A 19,407-nucleotide genomic window follows, 5' to 3' on the forward strand; every position below is an offset into this window, starting at 1 on the left:
CAAGAGGGGTAGAAGAGAAGAAGAAACATTAATTGTTTATAAATATGCTCTCTCAATTCTAGCAGACAATCAGGATTACCTCATCGCTTCTCAAGCCCCATTTGGCGTTTGAGGAGGAAGACTAATGTAGATTCAGGGTCATAGCTCAAGTAACCCACTCACTATGATAGACTGAGGAAGAAACAGATGAGTGGGGTAGGAGGTCTGTGGAAGAAAGAAGTGACAGCTGTGCAGGGATGCTGTTAAGGAGAGGCCTGGCTGAGTTCCCACAGCCCCACAGGGACCTGCTGAGAATTGCCCCTGGATATGCCCCTCCTTTTCACCAAGGCCTGCTCGTTTCACCTGCCTCTTGCTCAGGTGCAGGCAAAGGTGGTGCTGAGAAGGAGACGCAGGGGATGCCATGGCCTTCTTGCTAACTGGCTCTCGGTCTGTCAAGCGAGCAAGCGGCTGTGGTGTGGAAGAGCAAGAGCAGCTGAGGAAAGCGGGGCTATGCAGGCAGACTCGTGCACGGTGGGAGCCCATGGAGGGTGCCTTCCCCAAGGGCTCTCAAATAGCTGGAGTTGGCACGGCAGGGCAGGTGGGCAAAGGAAGAAGTCCCAGCACTGCCCCTGCTTGCTTGCACCCTCTACCCCTCTCCTCAAGCACTATGGATTTTGTCATGACTGGAGATGGGGGAAGCAGCAGCAGTGCCTGCTTCATTCCACCTGCAAATCGGACCTCCCCTTTGCTTCTTTTCTGCTATCTGGAGGATTCACGGGTTTCCAGACCTGCTCTGCTGCTGGACATCTATTTCAAACCGATACAGTCCTGCCAGAGATGTCTTATTCCCCACCACCAAAACGTGACACTGTGCTCCACTTGCTTTACTAGCAACAGAATAGGCAGTAGGGTCTGTAAGTGAAGGGCAAAGTTAAGGCAAGGGAAAGACGTGACTAGAACCCAAGGGTGGGCAACATGTGGCCCTCCAGAAATTTGGACCAAAACTCCCGTGGCCCCTCATCATCAGCTATGCTAAAGCTGATGGGGTTTGGAGGGGCCCACAAGGTGCCCACCCCATAGGTGTGTAACCTATAAATATGGAGCTTTATGAACTGTGGAGACCTTGCCCACTTCTGCATTTGATTATGGTTTCTCTTGACTTTACAAAGACAGAAAAACACACAGAAAAGGCTGTACTTGCCTCAAGGAGGCTTTTCTTTGTTTATTTTAGATAGCAGGATGCTGCCCTTTAGCTTGTAGCCAATTAAGGAGCAAACGGGTGGCCCCTTGACATTGTTGGAGAGGCTACAGAATACTGCGGGTTTCCTCCTCAGAGATGGCACTCTGACCTCAGAATGGGGAGTGGGAGATCCAGTCCTCTTCCCTGCCCAAAATGAACTCAGAAAAGGGGGAAAGGGGGCATTTCAGTGAGCAGGGAGGAGAGGGGATGGGAGAGATGGGATGTAGGGAGATGGGCGTGGCCCTCTGAAGCACGGTCATAAGGCAAGCCAAAGAGCTGGCCTAGCAAAAAATGGAGGGCAGGAGGGCGGAGAGGGGAACATTGCCTTCACCAGTGCTCCTGCCCTTCAGTGGGCAGTCAGAATCTTCCCAGTGGGGTGGGGTGGGGGATTCTGATCACTGAGGTGCAATTTGTAGGATTGCACCCTTAGAGTTTTTCAGAATAACACACCAGCTCTGAGGTCCACTCAGTACAACAGAATGGTGCAGACTGATAATCATGAGAAAACCAGCAACACATCAGCAGTTGCAACAGATTAAAAAGGCAAAATGTAAAAAGCCAGGGAGAACAAGAAAGGCTTTCCAGCTGCTGGGAAGGTAACGAGCAGGCACGAGGTGAACCTTGCATGCAGTAAGTAGCACCACCACCACCAAAAAGACCCTCCCCTCTTCCTGGTTGCAACCTGCTTCACCTCATATGGTGAGGGCACCTGAAGGGAATCTTCTGCTACTCATGCCAGGTTGATATTGGTGTTTCTTCTAAAACATTCTTCATCCATACTTTATTTATTTTATTTATTTATTAAAACATTTCTATGCCGCCCCTTGCCGAAGCCTCTGTCTTTGTCTTTTGTCTTTTAAGCAGAATTCTTTCCTTCTCTTTTGGGCAGAATGTTCTTTTGCACAATCATTTCTGGAAGGTCAAAAGGTGGTGTCATAGGAAAACAGGGCTGGGCTACTTTGGGCCAGTTTCCTCCAAAATCCCTTGTGGGCAGCACTCCCACTGCAGTTAATGGGGAGAAAGAGGGGGATATGAGCTAAAGTTGCCCATTCTAAACCTCTTAGCTGCCACGGAGCTTGGAATGAAGACATTTAATTGAAAATAATAGCTAGTGAACAGTAAGCACATAAAACTGAATGTATGGAAAGGAAATGGGTGGAGAATATGAGACTGAAGGAAGAAGCCAAGAGGAAAAGCAAAGGAACCCAAAGGAGAAACAACTCCTTTGATCTTGAAAGAGTACCACAACATGCAGGTGGCGATGTGGAAATACTATACCTGGAAGACTAGCTGTGGGAGATTTGCAGTTTGCAAAAAAGAACTTGGAAGGAATGCAGGACACATGCTAATTTTGATAGTAACAGCAGCAGAGCCAGTGGGTAATGGACAGCATGAACACTCTCTTAGGAATTCTGCTGTTGATGCATGTTCAGGACGAGATTTCTGCTGACCTTGCAGCAGAAGCTGTCAGTCAGAAACTTCAAGAAGCTTCATTGTTCCTCTTTCAGCCCCATAATACTGAAATGCAATGAAATAGCTATGCTATCATATCTTCATTTGGAGACAATGCATTCCTCAGTCAGTGAATGGAGAAAATTATCATCTTAATAAGATTACAGCACCCAAAAAATACTGTACGAATGTTATCAAGGTATGACAACCAGTAATTGCCACGGGGCACAAGCTGCTCAAGATTCAGGTTTAGCAGCACATGTGACTAGGTGGCATAACTTTATTCTTATCATCCTTTGAACTGCAGTCATGTCTGGAAGCCCAGAGTGAGATTAAAGTACTCCATTGTACTAAGAGGTAGGCTGGAAAAGCCATTCTTTTGCTTGCAATATAAACAGGGCATACAGGATGTAGAATGAAAGGCAAATCTAGCAGTGAAAGGAAGACAATTATGTCTCATTATATGGAGGATGTTTTGCATTAAACACAGCTGAAGTGACCTGCTGAAGGACACACAAACAGACTTGACTGGGTTCAGACAGCACAATACACCATTCTCAAGGGCTGAATGTGAGCCGAGTGTGGTTTGTCACTGAATCATGGCTTAATGTTGAAATATGGGTTGCCGACAGGGTTCATACAACATGATAAATCATGGTTGCCTATAAGCTGGGGCAGCTTGTCATGTTATCTGAACCCAACAACATGGTTTGGTAACCATCCTGGCTGTGTGCTGGCAACACAACACATTACCCCTGATTTATAAGCAACCATGTTGTATGAACCCAGTTATGGTGTTGTCTATTCAATAGTTTGTTAACCACAAAAAAATCATGAACAGGACCATTGGTTTGTTGTTGGGTTGTCAAATGTGGGTTGTTCAGCAGTTTGTTATATCAGACAATCCACTAGCCCACATTTCAGTGGCCGACACTCAGCCCACTCAAGTGTTGATTTTGGGTGATTGTGTTGTCTGAACCTAGTCAGAATGTTTGTGACTATTGCCTACATTAGCCTCTCTCAACATATGAATTAGACTGCAATTCCCATCACCCCCAACTAGCACGATCTGTTTTAAATCCTACAGTAGCAGTGTGGCCACAGTAATTTCTGATAGGCTGATGTGGCTTGGAATGGAGAATGCCATCTTTCTCATGGATGTGTCTACCCAAGCTGCTTTAGACTGATCCATGCCATCAGTCTATTTATACCAGTATTGTCTACTCTGTCAGGGTCTCCAGCTGAGGTGTTTCTGAGTCATGATACTTGTTAACACAGAGGTGGACAAATTCTGGAGCCCCTGTAGTGAGTGGAGCTAATTGGCACCCCTGGCAGGCATTACAGGGTCAGCAGGGCTACGATTCTGAAGAAGACGGCCTTGAGACAATGGAATTAGGAACTTTGAGAAGGAGGCACAGGCCTTTGAAGCACCTTCAAGGTCTCCAGCCCCAGGCTGAACAAGAGACTGGAAACGTTCTGGAAGGGGAAGGAGAGATTGGAGAAGAGAAGGAGGAGCCATTGCCTTGCCCCATCCCTGCCCCCATGATGAAGTGCTGGGTGTTCTGCGCCAGGTGTTCCCTCCCCAGCAAGACCGGCTCTCAGGCACTTCTTGTATGTGCCTTTATTCTACAAAGAAGTCTCTAAGAATACAGAATGTCTGTGCATATACAAAGTGAGATGTTGAACCCTCTCTGCCCCCCTTTACCCAAAGCTTTGCTTATGAAACCTTCTGGGCCTTGGGCACGAGGAGTGCTGTGGAACTGGGTGCACTGCTTTCTGCACTCTGAGCCACTAATTGGGCCAGCCTGTGGCTGCGACGACGGGCCTTTGGGTTCACCTCCTGAGGAGGTTGGAGTTCTCCATCCGACAGACTATCCATCTCCAAATATCCTCACTTGGGATCTCCTCCTCCTCCTCATTTCGCACGGGAGGGTGGACTGGGCCCCGTGGCTGCTCTTGAACTAATCTCATCTTGAAAAGACACAGACAGGTACTGAGAAGCTGGGGCTGCAGGTGGAGGCCTGTCCATTACAACAACAATTCCATTATCAGAGTCTGAGCTCTCAGCCCTGTCTGGGTCAACCAACTCCCCATTGTCCTCAGACTCAGAGCTGCATGCTGGCGAATCTCACCAGAACATGTGTATATGACACTGGGAAAGAGGAACTGACTCTTCACCAGTGGAAGCCACCCTGAGGATGAGTTACTGAAAAGGAAAAGTGTTGGGGAGAAGTCCCTCCATTCCTGATATGCACAGGGGCTTATATTCCAGCTTACTAGGAGGTTTAGAGTAGATGTGAAGTGTTAATAAACAACCTGTTTTACAAAGAGACTGCCTGGTATTTGGAGCTTTGGGGCAAGAAAGCAAGAACTGCTCTCAGGACAGCCCCCCATTCTACTGCTGTGCTGTTGAAGGCTGCTAAATTTTGGCAGCATGCAAACTGAGCTTTGATTTTGCCGTAAAACAAGCTTCACACTTCCCAGGTCTTTTGCTGCCTTTCAGGAACAGTGGGACTCTTACAAAGGGCCTGCCACCCCACCATGTGTGTGGACCATGTGTTGCTTACCCCGATTTTAACTAGAGATATGAGGAACTGCACCTGACTTTTTCTACATGGAAAGGATGCTCTCCATGACTGAACTATGGCCCTCCACATATCCAGACTGGCACCCCTGCAGTGCACAACAGTCTCCAATCTGGCAGCACCTGACATAATCACAGCAAAAGGCTGGTTGGTCAACCACTTCCAGGTATATATATCTGGTTGGTCAACCACTTCCAGAGATAGATAGATTTATAGCTTTTGTATGCCATCCTATTATACAAGATCTCAGATATAGCCCAAATGGAACAAAAGGACAGATAGTCAGAGGACTGGAAGCAGAAGGAAATGCTGGTGTCATTGTTGGAGTTTTAAAAAAAAATGTACCTGATGCCTGGCATCCAAGGCAACACTGGCATTTTTGGAAAGCTCCAGTAGTTATGATCCTAAGTTAGAGGTTTTCACTCCAAGCCAAACTATCTAAAGTTGAAGCTGGTTTAGAGAAAGGCAGCAGCTGGGCAGAGAAAGAAGCAAGTTCCAGGTGCAACGCAAGAAGGTAGGACATCCAGGCATCAATCCAGAGACGGGAAACATGGCACCCATGGGCAATGCACCCCGGACATCTTTCTGATGCTTGCCAAGTTGCCCTCCCTGTTGAGTTTTTAAAAATTAGCCTATCTTCATACTGGCAACTGGACTCACTTCAAAGTGAAGTGACCGTGTTCAGCAGCTGGGCTCAGTGTCAAGTGAAGGGACGGCCTTCAGCCTCTGCTATGTGCATTTCTAATGAATGCCTCTGGGCTACATGAGGACTCTCCATGTCTCCCATAACAACCATTTGGTGGTGGTGCCAGGCCAATGTATCAGATTCCCAGGCCCACAAAGTTGCCTATCCCTGTGTTAACGGAATTGTTAAACAAGCAAGACAAACTAATAAATGAACCAAGAAACAATGCTCATTTCTCGTCTGGTAGCATACTGAGCCAGGCCATGCCAGGAGGAGCCAAGACACAGCCACGCTGCAGTCTAAAGCAGATGGACACCTTTCCTTTTCCTTCTCCACTTTGCAGCCTGAAGTGGCACTGGCCAACAAAGAGCTTTCTGGTCAAGCCACGAGCTGGGCAGGAGTGAACCTGGCAGCTAGACAGGTTTAGAGGAGGAAAGCTGGGGGCAGCAGGCACAGATTACTGGAATTAGAAGCTGGGGCAAGATGCAGCTAGACGGAGGACTTGCAGCAGTAGGGGCAGATACAGAGAGCTTCAGGCAGAACCACCTGCCCAAAGCAGTGCTGAGCCAGGCCTGCAGTGCTTTCCGAGCGCATTAACAAGTCAAGCCTACACAAGGAGCAAATTGCTTGCTCAAAAGACTGTTGGCAAGGGGTTTGCAGGCACCAGTGCTTCAAACTATTCTGGCCAAGGATTGCATGCTACTCCTGTGGTTTGCCAGGGCAGATTGTTGGGCAGAGGAGAAAGAGGGCGCCTCCGCCTTCCACTCCCATAGTGTTTTTCTTTTTCTGTAAGGGCTAAACAAAGGTTATGGCCTATTTGTGCTCCGGGCCCAGTGTCTGCCTCACTCGTGCCAAGCACCTTCCTGTCTCTTTTGAATAAGCACAATTCTGCTTGGTAAGGATGTGTGCTTAGCATGCATTGATTCTTAGGCTCAAGATACTCACTTACTGTGGAGAAATCTCACCCATCAATATCTTGGCTGCTGTCTGCTGCTCCTACATTTAAACCCTTCTGTCGCCACCCCCTCCACTTTGGGCCAATCTGAAACAAATATAATCCTGTAAGCTAGTACGGAGAGTAAATTCAAGGGTTCCCCTGGTACAATCAATTGCAAGCAGAATAACTTTAAAATACTTGCATTGTCAAACCTGTGTCAAGTCCCCCTCTTAATAGTCACTCTAAAATGGAACATTAAAATGTAATCCTCTGGCAAAAAGGCTTGAAATGCATTAGAAATGCACGCCAGACTGCTGGCAGAATCAACATTTAAGCTACTCAGTTAAATATTGAACGTGAATAGCTGCGTGGAAGGTTGAAAGGGCATTAACCCTGTTTTCATTTCTATTTATTTATTGCCAGCCAAATTAGTGCTAGGAAGAACATCTATTTTTCATGGCATTCCCACCCACCCCCACCTCCACTGGCAGCTGGATAGATTTCAGAGACCTTCTTGGATTTTTGTCAACTTTCTATCAATCACAATAATCGTTGTATTGTTCTAAGGAGCCTGAGGCAGTTCTGTACCACAGCTTGGGACAATATGGTAGACACCATAGGAAGAGAGGAGCGGACCTGATAAAGAAACCTAATCCAGAAAACCAGCTCACTTGTAAAACTGATCTCCTGATATGCAGATATATGCTAACTACATACGAAGGACGTGTGCACATATATGTAGATATATGCTTACTATATACTAAGGCTGACTTGTTAGCTTGATTATGTCTCCTGTACTGAAAAAAACTGGTTGAAAACCATCCTATTGGCTGAGACAAGACTAATTGCACAAAATGAACAGATGTGTTAATAGATGCCCACCTTTCCCTCCCTCTTTTTCTGTGAGTGTGCACGCGCTCATGTGTGTGCTTCTATAGGCATATAAGGACGGAGGTGTGTAACTTTTGTGGGTTGCATTTGTGGTTTGGTGTGGAGCTAGAGTGAAATGGGGGCGATGCTAGACCAAAAGGAGGTGCATTCATCATAGTATGATTTACTGACAATTTTCTGACAGGAAATAATTGGTCCCCTTCTTCATCCCCCTCCTGCAATAGCCCCATCCCATTTTGCATATGAAAGCATGCCCCCTGCTTGGATTTAAGCAGTTTCTTTCTCCCCCACACCCCATCTGCCCCACCAAATCAGACAGGGTCCCTCCGCCATTTTCTACAAAGTTTTTCTTCGCGTGGGATGCCAGCAACACAGAAACAGTAACCATCAGCTAAGTTCAGAGAAAAAAGCAAAAGTGAGCGACAATGGAATATCGTTTAACTTTCCCTCTCTCATGCCTTTTCCACTCTCACCTTGTCCAGTCAATCTGCTTGCTTTTCTGCTTGTTTCATTTGGCACCTATTTAGTGTCTGTCCATCAAACCTGCAGTAAATCCAGTTGGGCAGCACAGCCGTAGGACTCTGTAAGATTGGTTGTCAGTGTCTGCTGGAAGATACTCCAAGACTGGCTGACACTCAGGGCAGGTTCACACGATGGGAGACAATCTAGAGTGGGGTGCTGTTCTTTAAAGATCTAATGAACTCTAATGGTTCATGCAAAAGGTTTGGGTCCTATGGTTGGGTCAGATGAGACAAGCATTTTCATGTCTACCTAGGCTTCAGAGTCTTTAAGGATGGTCTCGAGCATCTGTGAAGGAAAGCCTTTGGATCTCTTGCCCATGGAAGTCAATCCATTATGCTGTGAAGCCCGATAGGCCATCTGGATTCAGCTGGCTATCTCAGGAGACCTTCTACCTGCTAAAAGGTCTCAATTTTTTCAAATCATACACATTTATTTATTTCATTTTTAAACTGCCCAATAGCACAAGGCTCTTTGGGCAGTTTACAAAAGCCAAGAACATATAACAGAGTAACATATAAAACAACGAAATAATAAAATGCTAAAACAATAAAACCAATATTCACTACTTATGTGAATAATTAAAGCAGATCCTTCTATGGTCACCTTGAAAAAAATCTATTATGCCTTCTTGGAGCCTCCCAATGAAAGCAAGCTTAACATTTTATAATTGCGTTGTTTCAAAGACTGTTGTAACTGGAAGTCATCCTACTTTGCTGCACTTCCTGGGGTGATGATAGCAACATCCTTTCTATGAAAAAAATGTAATCAGAGCTGACTGCAGTACTACAGATGGGTCCAGATTTTATACATTAACAATAGAACATCTTTTGATTAGTATTCTCTGCTTCTGCATTTTCATCCTTTCATTGATGCATTTCAGCTGTCTTCTTCCTCCTGATATGCTAGGCTGACAATTTCAAGGTCTTTCTGACAATAGCCCTAATTTCCCCCCCTCCCCCGGTCAGTATTCTGCATGACTGATCTTCCATTTAATAATCACTTCCCAGCATGAAGGCCTAGTGCAAACAAAAAGGCATTATTTTAATACCAGTGTTTCTTTTATGGTCAGCAGATCAGAGTTACTTCCAAAATGAAGCTGCCCTGTACCAGATTAGACTATTTGTTCGTTTAGCCCAGGCTTTCTACTCTATTTGGAAATGGAGGCTTTCTAGGTCTCTGGGCAAATGTCCTTCTCTATCACCTGCTACAGGATCCTTTTAACTAGAGCTGCCAGGACTGACCATTTTAAAGGCCTGATGTCTCACAAGTGACTCAACTCATCAGACAGCAGTTTCCCACCTACCATGAAACCTGTGCGTTTGGCCTCGGACTGGAGACATATCTAGGTAACAGATGGCTTTAACAGAGTTTTAAAAATGGGGTACTCAGCCATGGCTTTTTCTTCATCCCAGCAGCCTGAGGGAGAATCCTGGTGCAACCAAGAAGGACCACAGCGACCACTGGGGCCTTATCTGAGTGCCTGCAAAGTGACTCCTAGATTCCACCTTAAGACCTCCCTCTCCAAACAGGCATTTTGCTGGTTAACTAGTTAGCCCAGCAGTGGGCAATATTCAGCCTACATGTGTCCCCTGGCCTTCCTTGTGATCCCTACTGCCCCTTCTGCTGAAGTTGCTGCAGAAGTGCTGCTGAATGTTAGGCTCGACCCACCTGGCATAAGATTAGCATAACAGAATGTTATCAGCTGTGTACAAAAGTTAGCATAATAGGAGGCTTTGTGTATTAAATTAGCCTAATAGGAGGTTTATCAGTTGCCCCAGGCATATACAGAGTATTACTTCAGAAAATGGGCAAGGTTTATCAAAGGCATAAAACTTAAAAGGATAGGCTAACTGCAAACCGCTCCGCTTCTGTATCAAAATATAGACTAACCGCAAAACCGTCTCGCTTCTGTATCATGCTAGCTCGCCTAGGTTGCCGATAATAATTTTCCATTTGTTTGTAACATGGTATAAAAACTCCGCTTTCCCTCTACGGGGGGTCGCACTCATCCCATCCTTGTGTGAGAGTGCTGGTCCCTGTGCAGGTAATAAAAAAACTCCTCTTAAAAAATACCAACTGGTCTCTGGTCTCATCTGTAAAACCGTGGGACACAACACTGAATCTTGGTGCTGCAGCAAGGTTAAAGGTCTGCTTTTTACACTTTAAAACAAAGTACTCAGGGAACATACACCTTTGTGTATTTGTGCTCCCCCATGCTAATTTGTGCTCCCCCAGGGCTTCTGGAAGAGCAATTATATATTGAAACCAAACACACATTCCCCTTGTTTTATAGTGAAACTGAAACTGTCTCTCATCTAGCATGATAAAGTGCTCTGGAGAACTGGAAAGCTTCCACACTACACTATGACCTTTTAGTTGGCCTAACAAAGCTATTGCCGTGATATGGATTTTGGCATTTTTCTTAAGGCCAACATGGCTACCTTTGCATTTCAAAAACAGAGCATGGCTGAGTTATGCCTCTGTACTTATTCAGCAGGTAAAAATGGAGCTGTAAAGTTGCTAAATGTGGACATCCATAATCCATAAAGGAAGAGAAAAGTCGGAATATTGTTGTTGTTCTCCTTCTGTGAAGTGAGTGGCCAAAAGTAAGATCATAATACATTGGGGCAAAGGTCTTACTATCCACAACTTGCGGCTCACTGGCCAATTTCACACTGGATCAACAGATTCTAATCTATAATTTATTCTGGAAAATTTGGAGAAAATGGACTGCGCAAGGCTGCAATCATGTACCTACGTAGGTGGGAATATGCCTGTGAAACTCAATGGAACTAGTAACTATGCATAGCACCCTTGCTAAGGAGAATTTACCAAGTGTGCTCTACTGGCATTGTTTTATTCCATACAAGCTGCTGCAGACTGAATTACAATAGGATTAGTAATTACTGTGTAAAATACAGTTGGAAAAAGTGGAATCTGTGATAAAGCACAATATCAGGATATTTTAAGAAAAATGTAGTCAAGTAATTCAAATGCATTTTATTGCTCTCATATTGTACTACTATTATTTACTATATATTACCCTTCTTCTGATGCGTTTTGGATACAGTTAAGTTAGTGTGTGAATCTACCATTTCTGCTGTTGTTTCCTTGTTGTTGTTTTTCTGCTTTGGTTAGCATTATGAGAAGGGGGGGGGGGAGTCTCATGAGAAACCAAGGATTGCAAAGAAGAAGAAACCCTTCCTTTATTTGTAAGTGCACCGGACCTTATAAAAGTACATAATCCATGGATCATTGGCGTGATCAACTACTATGGCTCCAGAAGAGCCATTGTGCTACTGTAGCTGATTAGCAGGCGTACGGTTTCTGCATACCAAAACAAAAACAAAAAACCCCTCATGAAACTTTTTATATGGCATGGTAGCATCGCAGCAAATGGTTATTTCCCTGTCTCTTCTTGTTTTTACAGCACGATTCTCTAGAATGCTTAGGTTTGACTTGGATGACAAAAAGATTACTTAATTCTTCGCAAGGTGTAATTGTAAGCAAATGTAGCTGACTGTGGGAGGAAGATGCAAAGGATCGAGTCTCCGATGGAGGAATGTATATCATTCTCCTGTTGTCCAAATGACTCTCTGCACCCATCTGACTCTGTCATCTCTCCTCCTGTGCTTTACAAATCACAAGCTGCTGCCCTGCTATCATCTGGGGACAGCTCCCAGGCATGCATGACAGCTTTTGTGTCCATCACAAATAAATTTCCTGTGGGAAATGAACTGAATTCCATGCACAGATGGCTCACTTCCGGTGCATCCATAATGTATCCGGATCACTGCCTCATTCAGATTAATTTCATCCTTTGGAAACGTGTCTGGACCTGCAGCTTGAGCAGGAAGCTCACTTGTAGCATGTTGAAGACACTGGTTGTTTCAGGACCAATATCTGCCATCAGAAGAACATAAGAGGCCTGCTTAAGATAGGCTGAAGGCTCATCTAATCCACCATTCTGTTCCCAGAATGGTCAGTGAGAGGCCAAGAAACCCACAGACAGAGCATGAGCACCATCCCAGTTGTGCTCCCCAGCAACTGGCATGCAGAGATATACTGTCTCTGATGCTGGACGTAACAGATGACTAATAGTCAGATTGCCAAGCTGTCAAACATGGCTGTTGGTCATGTCAGAGGTGGCAGCCAAACATTTAATGTTTTGTTCCCCCTCTAGTGTTCTAATTTTAGCTAGCCCTCAGCACTACTTAAATACTAGCCAAGAATGCCAATTGCCTAGTAGTAAAATCCACATAAATTAGATTGTACATGGGAAACAGCAGATTTTCCCCCACCCCTAAACCCCCCACAAGTAGTGATTCTAATGGTTTGTCACCTTGACAGCTGACATGCATGGGAAAGATGTGTTTGTGTGGTGTAACATTTACATATTTAGGAGGGTTATTGATCTGATCAAATTAGCTAATGTTGGAATACCTTGCTGCCTCACTAAACAATTGTCAAGCTTCCTTCCCAGCTCCATTTCTCTTTAGGAATGATGGCAAGGCTTTCATTGAAAAGGTAAAAGAAGGCAAAGCTTCTCCTGTCATAAGGTAGTCTAAGGTTGGCTGCCCCAGACACAGGACTGGGGTGGGAGCTCCTAATACCTTGCATATCAACATTTATTTCATAGCTTGGTGTATGCTGTTATACTACTGGGGAAGGTTCCATTTGGATTTCCTGCCCAAGCTGTCAAAATGCCTAAGACATCTCTGAAAAACCACAATGCTTGATTTAGCAGGTTTTTATCAATACGATGGCTTCTGATCTGAGATTAGGCCTCAAGTTAAATGCACACATGCACACTGGTAAAATCATGGAAGGTGTGTGATGCTGCATGAATCTCCACTCATTTATATGTATGATTTACTTAGCTCACTGAGTTAAGTAATTTTTTCCCCAAGTAAGTACAAGCCAGTTTGCACCTCATAGCAACAAATCACAGGTTAATTAACCCAAGATGTGCTGGAGATCTGTGGAGTGAAAGAGTAATTTCCAATGTGAAAACCAACCTACAAATGCCCCATGCATGACAAGAGTATCCAGACAATTTGGGTTGTTTTTGGGTTAAACTAACCAGAGTTAATCAACACATTGTTTTTAGGTTAACTCTGTGTTAATGCATAAGCAGCTTAGAGTGTCTGGGTCTGTGTGTCACATAACAATGTAGAAACAGGTATCTGTAAGTTGTTTATACAAGTCAGAAGTGGTTTGTGTGTGCTGGTATATGTCCTATTGAGGTAAAGCATATGATTTGCATCCAAAGTCACAGTTTCTATCCCTGATATATCAAATACATCTGGGAAATTTTCCTATCTGAAACCCCGGAAGGCTGCTGCCAGTTAACAGTATTTACTGGGCTAGATGGACCAATGATCTAATTTGGTATAAGCCAGCTTCTTATAATCTCACTTTTCCTGCTGATGCTGCTTCTGATCTCGTGCAAATACCATTTTCACAATTACAGTACAAATGGTGCCAGTCAGTGGTGGGAATCCCACATATAATGTACAGCCAGTACCAAGATACCATGCAGGCTTCATAGTTTGGTCATACCCTGGTCCACAGTCTTAAAGCAACTTACAGCCTTATGCCTCTGAAGATGCATCTTAACACAGATGTACCTCAGTATGCATACTAATTGTCAGGTCAATTTGAAATAACTCACTATGTGAGAACCCAGCAGTATTTGAGCCACTGGTGGCAAAAGCACTCTGTCCTTTGGAGAACTGAAGGGCAAAAATCATTCACTCCACTCCACTCTACTCTAAGGTGGTGTCAGAAATGCAATCCGAGTGCATGTATATTCCAAATTCCTGGCCCGAGGTAATTTGTTGCAATACCTGCCTTTCCTTCTCTCATCCTCGTTTCAGCTCTCCCAACTTCTCAGCAGATCTCATATTCTTCTGCAGGGCAGTCCCCGTTGTTTCCAAGTGGACCATAACAACATCATTATTTTTTTCTAAAAGGCCCTCTTGACTTAATTATAAAACTGATGAGTCTGAAAATTTGCCAATAGGTTTTGCAAAGTTGAGAGAAGTGGAAGCAGCACTGACATCTTATGAGAAGTGGCACTGCCAGAACTGTTTAGTACAGAGCAGCAGGAAATACTCCGTAGTTCACTGGATACAGAACAGGAGCCTGCAGGCCAAACGAGCACAGCCAGTGCTCCACATAGCAAATGTCGCATGTACACGGTGGTTGCCATGTGCCATTCCCGCATGAAGGAATAGACTCTTCAGGTCAAAACATGTCCCCGCAGTCACCTACTAGACTATCCTGCACAATCCAGGCTAGCCCGTGCTTAAAAATAGCTCAGATAGCCCGGGACTTTCTTGACTGCTCAGGTCCAGTGCTAAACTGCTGCTGAAGCTGCACAGTCATTCCTGTATGTGCAAGCTAAATCCCAAATCCCTGCAATTTAAGCCAATTGTTTCTTCTCTTATGCTTGGTATGAATGATGAATAATTGTGGTCTCCACCCTCAGGAATGTGCTGCATCTTAAGCTTTATTTTGCCCTTCCATTCCCCTCTAAGGTCGTGCTGGCTCAACTTTTTATCCCCTCCAAATCCTTCCTTGTTTGTCGACATCATTTTGAAAGAGGGACTCTTGTTACTGAACTGAACACATGGGAGAGAGTCAGTGGGAAGGTACATCTATAAAATAAATAGATAAATACATACTTGTTAATTTTAAAGCTGTATTCTGCTAGCTCAGTTCATGGAACTGTCTTGCTCAGGCCTGTCACCAGAATCTCAGGAAGGCTCTTTTAACTGCTGTTGAAGGGTATTTGCAGTTGGGATCTAGGGAGTAGTACCTGTGAAGCACAAACTCTATCCCTCAGCTAAATTTGTATCCTCAAAACAACCAAGAGACTTGTGGCACCTTAACATTTTGTGAGCTCATGGCAGTATAAATGTGTTAGTCTTTCAGGTTCACAAGACTCTTTGCTGCTTTTGCTGCAGCGGACTAATATGGCTATCGTCTGGAATGTGTACCTGCTCCTTCTTGACAGAGATCAGTGTGGCAGGCATGGGATTGTCCAGTTTGGTCTTCATAAGAGCCTTGTGTGTAGGCTAAGTGGGAGGTGGATAGTGACTCAGCCCAAGGCTAACTGTTGGGGTTAATGTCTGAGCAAGAGGTCACGGCTCAGCGGTGGACCATCTTTGGACAGGTGCGCCACTCACAGGTGGTCAAAAGGAGAGGAAATGGAACACCAAAAAAGAGGCATGTAATTTGCCTATGCTAATACAGGGATGAGCAGAGGGAAGATTGCTAAATGATTTGGGCTTCAGCACCCAACATTCCTAACCACTTGCCCTGCTAAGCAGGCTGGGAAAGGCTGCTCTGGTCCTTCCACTCCCAGCAGCGTCTTCCAGATGGATTTGGAAGAGCCCCGTGCAGAGCCCCATGGCTGGATGTGACGTCGCCACACAGAGTGTTGACTGGGAGGACCTGGGTTCAAGTGTTGAACTGGCCATGAATCTTACTGGGTGACATTGGGGCTGCCACTGAATTTCAGCCTAACCTACCTCACAGGGCTGTTTCTGTGAGGGTAAAGTATAGAAGAGGAGAACCGTATAAGCTACCTTGGGTTCCTTGCAAGAGGGATAGAGGAGGGCTATAAATGTAATAAAAATAAATAAATGCATACAGAGAGACAGTGAGCTGGGGTTTGTTTGTTATATTTATATCTCATCTTTTTTCCTTCCAAGGAACTAAAGGCAGCTTACCTAATTATCCTCTGCCTCTCATCCTTATCCTCAAGAGAAAGAAAGAGAGGGTGAGAGCAGTTGCAAAGCTAAAGTTCTTTCTGCCAGCCTTATGAGAAGAATTCCAGTGTTTTAGAATAGGAAAAAAATAGCACAAAGCTGGAGAACCACCAGAAAAAGATCCAGGAGAAGGGCATGGCCTTGGGGGGACTCCCAGAAGACTAAAGGTATCCCATTTGCCTAAGGTTTGGAGAGGAGCCTATCTCTGGTTGTTTTCTGTAGGTGCTGTAAAACATCCTCATTTCAGCATTTCTCTGGTTTGGTTTTAAAGTCCTGGGGGCTGTTGGTATGTTTCTAACACTTGTTTCTATTTCATTTAATGATTCTATTTCACAGTATTACTTTTAAATATTGTACAGTTCCTTGAACACTGGGGATAGCAACCTATGAATATGGCTAAATAAATAAATTCTTTAACCAGAGGAATCCTGTACCAAAGACTGATGGTGTCTGAAAGATGGTTTCCTCTGTTCTCCAACTTAACTGGAGTCCTGCTGATGAATGTTTCACAAGCTGCAACAAATGCTGCTGGGAAATCCATAAGGGAAAATTGGAAGCCAGCTGGGAATGAAGGAAGGCACCTAAGGCAGCTTCAGTCCACAGTAACTTTTTAAGCTCCTGAATTGACAGCAGGAAGCCAAAGACTGATTCCATGACAAGGTTGCACTCACATTTTTTTCTGGAAAGCCTCAGGCTGGTTCTGTGTTTTATGACCCTCCCATGTAGTGAGCATTTTTCAGAAACATCGTAAGGTCTTCCCATCTGAGCAGGCTTCCAGCAGGCAAAGTTAAGAGTGCATTTATTTATGTTTGTTACATCTGCTTTTCAGATCTGACTTCCTATTTCAAACTTGCCTTCTATTGCATGTGATCCAGGTCTGCCCTGAGCTCCCTTCAATCTAGAAAAGCAGACAGGTAAAATAAACAGGGAAGAGAGGGGAGAGAGTTTATTCTGGTTGTTTGCAAATTTGTCTTGCTGTCCCACTTATGAGGCTGAGCATATGGGTTATCTTTTATGGCATCATGTGACCTCATTTCCTATCTCATGAAGTCCTTTCATATAGAGAATGCTGCATTTTACCTGGAGATGTCTTGGAAGTGGTAGATTGATGGATCATCTGTACCTTATATCTATATGGTAAACTCAGCATTAAGAGCTGAGTATTACAAGTAATCATGGCTTATCCACACAATTAAAGCTTACAGCTGGTCATGGACCACACAACAACTTTTCAGGTTGATTTTCATTCATGAGTTCTCCCCAAAATAGTCCCAGTGGGGATAAGAGAAGATCATATACTGTAGTTAGGAATGCAAGTAGGAGAATGAATAAAACCTCCTCCTCCTCTATATATCTATCATCTATCTAAAACATTTTTCACATCACGTTTAATATAAATATTCTCAACAAAGCTTACAAATACCACAATGGCATAAGAATAATATTGGAAGACAAAAAAGTGGAAGCTATAAAGTGATCACAGTTTAATCATTTAAAACACTTGTGAAAATAAAAGAGCTGGCACTAAACAGATGCAAGTCCCTAGACCAGCTTTCCCCAACATGTTACCTTGCAGATGTGTTGGAGTGCTAACTTAATTCTGAGCCAGCATAGCCTTTGGATGGACATGAGGGGGGCTGCAGTCCTATACATGTCTAAGGAGTCAGGCTGGAGAAGGCTGGTGACTCACATTGGACTACGGGCCTATAGAGCTCCACAATCTCAATTTAGTTTGTGATTGCAAATGAATTGCAAATTCAAGAGCAGAGTGCTTGGATAATATTTTATATTTGCACATTTGCTCCTTATTTTTATTATTATTATTATTATTATTATTATTATTATTATTAACATTTCTATGCCGCCCCTTGCCGAAACCTCGGGGCGGCTTACAACACAATAAAATACATTGAAATACAATAGAACATAATAAATTACTATTAAATACAAAAATACAAAAAATACATTGAGTTACAAATATAAAATTAAAATTATCAGTATAAAATAAGTAAATAAAAATATAGGAGGAGAAAGAGAAGGAAGAAGAAGTTGCCCTGGCCAGATTTTGGGGGTGGCGAGTCTACCTTGTATTTATCTGTGGCATGGAAGCAAGCCCAGAGCGGGTTCAACACTATGGATAGCTCCTGCAAAGGTAAGGGTGGATGCATCACTGGATGCATACTGGAGTTACCACCCTCAACTGCTTGGGATTGGTCCTGTCCTGAAAGGCAGCCTGGAAAGATTTAAATAAATACATAAATTACAGAGATCCTGGCAGAACTCCTCAAATATATTGTTAGACTGGAAGAGCCATTATATCAGTGGGACTTGAGCAGCATAGTTAAGCTGTATCCTATGCTGCTCCAATTCATGGGCACACGCCTGTGGGCGGTGCAACAATAAAGGAGGAAATTTATCAACTTTGGTGGGAGGGAAGGAAATAGCCGCTCCCATGTCAACTGCCATCCCCTAATCTTCAGCTGTGCCATCCATTTCATCATATGCAAAAATGTCCCTTAGCATCCAGTCCCGGCATGTGCGCATTGGTGAGATCACAGCTCGGCAGAGAGGGCTCACAGCATGTCCCTCTGTCCCCATGTCACACCTACTGAGAGGCCACAAGGGGGTTCTGCAGCAAGCAGGGGAGGAGCACCACGAACATTTGCAGCGAGTGTAGCGCAGTGGTTAGGAGCACGGACGGGGACTCAAGCGATCTGGGCTCTAGTCCCCGCTCAGCCATGGAGCCAACTGGGTGACTCTGGGCCAGTCACAGAACCTCAGCCCAACCTACCTCACAGGGGTGTTGTTGTGGGGATAAGATGGAGAGCAGGAGGAGAGGAATGATGTAAGCCTCTCTGAATTCTTTGAAAGAAAAAGGGTGGGATATAAATCTAATAAATAAGTGAATACTAGTAGTGCAGTGACTGTCTCCCTCCGCCCACACTTTGCTAGGCAAGTGCCTTGCCTCAGCCGTGATGCTCTAGCAATGTCCCCAGCCCAGTCATGGGAAGAGCTGTCCCACACCAACACCTAGGCATTGTCAGTCCCATAGTTTGGCTTGGCTGGGCAGTGGCGGTGTTTCCAGGGCTTCTGTGTGTCTTCTTGTCATTATATTCAAATCCCATATTGTATTCTTGCACATTTTCCTCTTTACCTCCCTCACCAACAGGAATCAGAGGCAAAAAAGTAGCTTAAAGAGGGGAACCTAAAACTGTGGCCCAACCATGTGTTCAGCCCAGGGACTCAGTTGCACGATCAGAACTGATTTTTATTTATTTATTTATTAAAACATTTTTATGCCGCCCCATTTGCCGAAGCCTCGGGGCGGCTTACAACAG

Source organism: Varanus komodoensis, unplaced genomic scaffold (assembly GCF_004798865.1).
Source record: "Varanus komodoensis strain SLA01 unplaced genomic scaffold, ASM479886v1 scaffold6_4, whole genome shotgun sequence".
Lineage (NCBI taxonomy): Eukaryota > Metazoa > Chordata > Lepidosauria > Squamata > Varanidae > Varanus > Varanus komodoensis.